This window comes from Triticum aestivum, chromosome 5D (assembly GCF_018294505.1).
Source record: "Triticum aestivum cultivar Chinese Spring chromosome 5D, IWGSC CS RefSeq v2.1, whole genome shotgun sequence".
Lineage (NCBI taxonomy): Eukaryota > Viridiplantae > Streptophyta > Magnoliopsida > Poales > Poaceae > Triticum > Triticum aestivum.
In genome coordinates, this window is record NC_057808.1 from 278,416,602 (window position 1) to 278,424,424 (window position 7,823).

Consider the following 7,823-nt stretch of genomic DNA (forward strand, 5'->3'; position numbering starts at 1 on the left):
CATATTTCCTTCAGTCTCCCACTTGCACTAGAGTCAATAATCTAGTTCACATCGCCATGTGATTTAACATCAATAATTCACATCACCATGTGATTAACACCCATAGTTCACATTGTCATGTGACCAACACCCAAAGGGTTTACTAGAGTCAATAATCTAGTTCACATCGCTATGTGATTAACACCCAAAGAGTACTAAGGTGTGATCATGTTTTGCTTGTGAGATAATTTTAGTCAACGGGTCTGTCACATTCAGATCCGTAAGTATTTTGCAAATTTCTATGTCTACAATGCTCTGCACGGAGCTACTCTAGCTAATTGCTCCCACTTTCAATATGTATCTAGACCGAGACTTAGAGTCATCTAGATTAGTGTCAAAACTTGCATCGACGTAACCCTTTACGACGAACCTTTTGTCACTTCCATAATCGAGAAACATATCCTTATTCCACTAAGGATAATTTTGACCGCTGTCCAGTGATCTACTCCTAGATCACTATTGTACTCCCTTGCCAAAATCAGTGTAGGGTATACAATAGATCTGGTACACAGCATGGCATACTTTATAGAACCTATGGCCGAGGCATAGGGAATGACTTTCATTCTTTTTCTATCTTCTGCCGTGGTCGGGCTTTGAGTCTTACTCAATTTCACACCTTGTAACACAGGCAAGAAACTCTTTCTTTGACTGTTCCATTTTGAACCACTTCAAAATCTTGTTAAGGTATGTACTCATTGAAAAAACTTATCAAGCGTCTTGATCTATCTCTATAGATCTTGATGCTCAATATGTAAGCAGCTTCACCGAGGTCTTTCTTTGAAAAACTCCTTTCAAACACTCCTTTATGCTTTGCAGAATAATTCTACATTATTTTCGATCAACAATATGTCATTCACATATACTTATCAGAAATGCTGTAGTGCTCCCACTCACTTTCTTGTAAATACAGGCTTCACCGCAAGTCTGTATAAAACTATATCCTTTGATCAACTTATCAAAGCGTATATTCCAACTCCGAGATGCTTGCACCAGTCCATAGATGGATCGCTGGAGCTTGCATATTTGTTAGCACCTTTAGGATTGACAAAACCTTCTGGTTGCATCATATACAACTCTTCTTTAATAAATCCATTAAGGAATGCAGTTTTGTTTATCCATTTGCCAGATTTCATAAAATGCGGCAATTGCTAACATGATTCGGACAGACTTAAGCATAGATACGAGTGAGAAACTCTCATCGTAGTCAACACCTTGAACTTGTCGAAAACCTTTTGCGACAATTCTAGCTTTGTAGATAGTAACACTACTATCAGCATCTGTCTTCCTCTTGAAGATCCATTTAATCTCAATGGCTCGCCGACCATTGGGCAACTCAATCAAAGTCCATACTTTGTTCTCATACATGGATCTCATCTCAGATTTCATGGCCTCAAGCCATTTTGCGGAATCTGGGCTCACCATCGCTTCTTCATAGTTCGTAGGTTCGTCATGGTCTAGTAACATAACCTCCAGAACAGGATTACCGTACCACTCTGGTGCGGATCTTACTCTGGTTTACCTACGAGGTTTGGTAGTAACTTGATCTGAAGTTACATGATCATCATCATTAACTTCCTCACTAATTGGTGTAGGAGTCACAGGAACAGATTTCTGTGATGAACTACTTTCCAATAAGGGAGCAGGTACAGTTACCTCATCAAGTTCTACTTTCCTCCCACTCACTTCTTTCGAGAGAAACTCCTTCTCTAGAAAGGATCCATACTAAGCAACGAATGTCTTGCCTTCGGATCTGTGATAGAAGGTGTACCCAACTGTCTCCTTTGGGTATCCTATGAAGACACATTTCTCCGATTTGGGTTTGAGCTTATCAGGATGAAACTTTTTCACATAAGCATCGCAACCCCAAACTTTAAGAAACGACAACTTTGGTTTCTTGCCAAACCACAGTTCATAAGGCGTCGTCTCAACGGATTTTGATGGTGCCCTATTTAACGTGAATGTAGCTGTCTCTAATGCATAACCCCAAAACGATAGTGGTAAATTGGTAAGAGACATCATAGATTGCACTATATCCAATAAAGTACGGTTATGACGTTCGGACACACCATTATGCTGTGGTGTTCCAGGTGGCGTGAGTAGTGAAACTATTTCACATTGTTTTAACTGAAGGCCAAACTCGTAACTAAAATACTCTTCTCCATGATCAAATCGTAGAAACTTTATTTTCTTGTTACGATGATTTTCGCTTCACTCTGAAATTATATGAACTTTTCAAATGTTTCAGACTTCTGTTTCATTAAGTAGATATACCCATATCTGCTCAAATCATCTGTGAAGGTCAGAAAATAATGATACCTGCTACGAGCCTCAATATTCATCGGACCACATACATCTGTATGTATGATTTCCAACAAATCTGTTGCTCTCTCTATAGTTCCGGAGAACGGCGTTTTAGTCATCTTGCCCATGAGGCACGGTTCGCAAGCATCAAGTGATTCATAATCAAGTGATTCCAAAATCCCATCAGTATGGAGTTTCTTCATGCGCTTTACACCAATATGACCTAAACGGCAGTGCCACAAATAAGTTGCACTATCATTATTAACTTTGCATCTTTTGGCTTCATTATTATGAATATGTGTATCACTACGATCGAGATCCAACAAACCATTTTCGTTGGTGTGTATGACCATAGAAGGTTTTTATTCATGTAAACAGAACAACAATTGTTCTCTAACTTAAATGAATAACCGTATTGCAATAAACATGATCAAATCATATTCATGCTCAACGCAAACACCAAATAACACTTATTTAGTTTCAACACTAATCCCGAAAGTATAGGGAGTGTGCGATGATGATCATATCAATCTTGGAACTACTTCCAACACACATCGTCACCTCTCCTTTTACTAGTCTCTGTTTATTCTGCAACTCCCGTTTCGAGTTACTACTCTTAGCAACTGAACCAGTATCAAATACCGAGGGGTTGCTATAAACACTAGTAAAGTACACATCAATAACATGTATATCCAATATACCTTTGTTCACTTTGCCATCCTTCTTATCCACCAAATAGTTGGGGTAGTTCCGCTTCCAGTGACCAGTCCCTTTGCAGTAGAAGCACTTAGTCTCAGGCTTAGGACCAGACTTAGGCTTCTTCACTTGAGCAGCAACTTGCTTGCCGTTCTTCTTGAAGTTCCCCTTCTTCCCTTTGCCCTTTTCTTGAAACTAGTGGTCTCGTCAACCATCAACACTTGATGTTTTTCTTGATTTCTACCTTCGTCGATTTCAGCATCACGAAGAGCTCGGGAATTACTTTCGTCATCCCTTGCATACTATAGTTCATCACGAAGTTCTACTAACTTTGGTGATGGTGACTAGAGAATTCTGTCAATCACTATTTTATCTGGAAGATTAACTCCCACTTGATTCAAGCGATTGTAGTACCCAGACAATCTGAGCACATGCTCACTAGTTGAGCGATTCTCCTCCATCTTTTAGCTATAGAACTTGTTGGAGACTTCATATCTCTCAACTCGGGTATTTGCTTGAAATATTAACTTCAACTCCTGGAACATCTCATATGGTCCATGACGTTCAAAACGTCTTTGAAGTCCCGATTCTAAGCCGTTAAGCATGGTGCACTAAACTATCAAGTAGTCATCATATTGAGCTAGCCAAACGTTCATAACGTCTGCATCTGCTCCTGCAATAGGTCTGTCACCTAGCGGTGCATCAAGGACATAATTTTTCTGTGCAGCAATGAGGATAATCCTCAGATCACGGATCCAATCCGCATCTTTGCTACTAACATCTTTCAACATAATTTTCTCTAGGAACATATCAAAAATAAACAGGGAAGCAACAACGCGAGCTATTGATCTACAACATAATTTGCAAAATACTATCAGGACTAAGTTCATGATAAATTTAAGTTCAATTAATCATATTACTTAAGAACTCCCATTTAGATAGACATCCCTCTAATCCTGTAAGTGATCACGTGATCCATATCAACTAAACCATGTCCGATCATCACGTGAGATGGAGTAGTTTCAACGGTGAACATCACTATGTTGATCATATCTACTATATGATTCACGCTCGACCTTTCGGTCTCCGTGTTCCGAGGCCATATCTGTTATATGCTAGGCTCGTCAAGTTTAACCTGAGTATTCCGCGTGTGCAACTGTTTTGCACCCGTTGTATTTGAACGTAGAGCCTATCACACCCAATCATCACGTGGTGTCTTAGCACGAAGAACTTTCGCAACGGTGCATACTCATGGAGAACACTTATACCTTGATAATTTAGTGAGAGATCATCTTATAATGCTACCGTCAAACTAAGCAAAATAAGATGTATAAAAGATAAACATCACATGCAATCAAAATATGTGACATGATATGGCCATCATCATCTTGTGCCTTTGATCTCTATCTCCAAAGCATCGTCATGATTTCCATCGTCACCGGCATGACACCATGATCTCCATCATCTTGATCTATATCAATGTGTAGTCACATGGTCGTCTCGCCAATTATTGCTTTTGCAACTACTGCTATCGCATAGCGATAAAGTAAAGCAATTATTTGGCACTTGCATCTTATGCAATAAAGAGATAACCATAAGGCTTCTGCCAGTTGCCGATAACTTCAACAAAACATGATCATCTCATACAACAAATTATATCTCATCACGTCTTGACCAGATCACATCACAACATGCCCTGCAAAAACAAGTTAGACGTCCTCTACTTTGTTGTTGCAAGTTTTACGTGGCTGCTACGGGCTTAGCAAGAACCGTTCTTACCTACGCATCAAAACCACAACGATAGTTTGTCAAGTTGGTGCTGTTTTAACCTTCGCAAGGACCGGGCGTAGCCACACTCGGTTCAACTAAAGTGAGAGAGACAGACACCCGCCAGTCACCTTTAAGCAACAAGTGCTCGCAACGGTGAAACCAGTCTCGCGTAAGCGTACGCGTAATGTCGGTCCGGGCCGCTTCATCTCACAATACCGCTGAACCAAAGTATGACATGCTGGTAAGCAGTATGACTTATATCGCCCACAACTCACTTGTGTTCTACTCGTGCATAGCATCAACGCATAAAACCTGGCTCTGATACCACTGTTGGGGAACGTAGTAATTTCAAAATTTTCCTACGCACACGCAAGATCATGGTGATGCATAGCAACGAGAGGGGAGAGTGTTGTCCACGTACCCTCGTAGACCGACAACGGAAGCGTTATCACAATGCGGTTGATGTAGTCGTACGTCTTCACGATCCGACCGATCAAGTACCGAACGTATGGCACCTCCGAGTTCTACACACGTTCAGCTCGATGACGTCCCTCGAACTCCGATCCAGCCGAGTGTTGAGGGAGAGTTTCGTCAGCACGACGGCGTGGTGACGATGATGATGTTCCACCGACGCAGGGCTTCGCCTAAGCTCCGCAACGGTATTATCAAGGTGTAATATGGTGGAGGGGGGCACCGCACACGGCTAAGAGATCTCAAGGATCAATTGTTGTGTCTCTGGGGTGCCCCCTGCCCCCGTATATAAAGGAGCAAGGGAGGAGGAGGCCGGCCCTAGGAGGGGGCGCACCAAGTGTGGAGTCCTACTAGGACTCCCTAGTCCTAGTAGGATTCCACCTCCCATATGGAATAGGAAAAGAGGAAGGGAAAAAGAGAAGGAAGGAAGGGGGCCCTTCCCTAGTCCAATTCGGACCAGACCAAGGGGAGGGGTGCGGCCACCCTTGTGGCCCTTTTTCTTCTTTCCCGTATGGCCCAATAAGGCCCAATACGTATTCCCGTAACTCTCCGGTACTCCAAAAAATACCCAAATCACTCGGAACCTTTCCGAAGTCCGAATATAGTCATCCAATATATCGATCTTTACGTCTCGACCATTTCGAGACTCCTCGTCATATCCCCAATCTCATCCGGGACTCCGAACTACTTTGGTACATGAAAACTCAATAAAACTGTCATCGTAACGTTAAGCGTGCGGACCCTACCGGTTCGAGAACTATGTAGACATGACCGAGACATGTCTCCGGTCAATAACCAATAGCGGGACTTGGATGCCCATATTGGCTCCCACATATTCTACGAAGATCTTTATCAGGCAGACCGCATAACAACATACGTTGTTCCCTTTGTCACCGGTATGTTACTTGCCCGAGATTTGATCGTCGGTATCTCGATACCTAGTTCAATCTCGTTACCGGCAAGTCTCTTTACTCGTTCCGTAACACATCATCCCGCAACTAACTCATTAGTCACAATGCTTGCAAGGCTTATAGTGATGTGCATTACCGAGTGGGCCCAGAGATACCTCTCCGACAATTGGAGTGACAAATCCTAATCTCGAAATACGCCAACCCAACAAGTACCTTTGGAGACACCTGTAGAGCACCTTTATAATCACCCATTTACGTTGTGACGTTTGGTAGCACACAAAGTGTTCCTCCGGTAAACGGGAGTTGCATAATCTCATAGTCATAGGAACATGTATAAGTCATGAAGAAAGCAGTAGCAACATACTAAACGATCGAGTGCTAAGCTAACGGAATGGGTCAAGTCAATCACGTCATTCTCCTAATGAGGTGATCCCGTTAATCAAATGACAACTCATTGTCTATGGCTAGGAAACATAACCATCTTTGATTAACGAGCTAGTCAAGTAGAGGCATACTAGTGACACTCTGTTTGTCTATGTATTCACACATGTATTATGTTTCCGGTTAATACAATTCTAGCATGGATAATAAACATTTATCATGATATAAGGAAATAAATAATAACTTTATTATTGCCTCTAGGGCATATTTCCTTCACCGATGACTACCCGATGCACTCTGAAACTCTTCCGGTGTCCGAATATCATCGTCCTATATATCAATCTTTACCTCCGGACCATTCCGGAGCTCCTCTTCATGTCCGTGATCTCATCCGGGACTCCGAACAACATTCGGTCACCAAATCATATAACTCATATAACATTATATCTTCAACGAACATTAAGCGTGCGGACCCTACGGGTTCGAGAACTATGTAGACATGACCAAGACACCTCTCCGGTCAATAACCAATAGCGGAACATGGGTTGCCATATTGGCTCCTACATATTCTACGAAGATCTTTATCGGTCGAACCTTATGACAACATACGTAATTCCCTTTGTCCATCGGCATGTTACTTGCCCGAGATTCGATCGTCGGTATCTTCATACCTAGTTCAATCTCGTTACCGGCAAGTCTCTTTACTAGTTCTGTAATACATCATCTTACAACTAACTCTTTTGTCACTTTGCTTGCAAGGCTTCTTATGATGTGTATTACCGAGACGGCCCAGAGATACCTCTCCGATACTCGAAGTGACAAATCCTAATCTCGATCTATGCCAACTCAACAAACACCTTCGGAGATACCTGTAGAGCATCTTTATGATCACCCAGTTATGTTGTGACGTTTGATAGCACACAAGGTATTCCTCGAGTATCTAGGAGTTGCATCATCTCATAGTCGAAGGAATATGTATTTGACATTAAGAAAGCAATAGCAATAAACTAAACGATCAATACGCTAAGCTAACGGATGGGTCTTGTCCATCACATCATTCTCCTAATGATGTGATCCCGTTATCAAAAGACAACACATGTCTATGGTTAGGAAACCTTAACCATCTTTGATCAACGAGCTAGTCTAAGAGGCTTACTAGCTAGGGACACGGTATTTGTTTATGTATTCACACATGCATTTAAGTTTCCAATCAATACAATTCTAGCATGAATAATAAACCTTTATCATGAATAA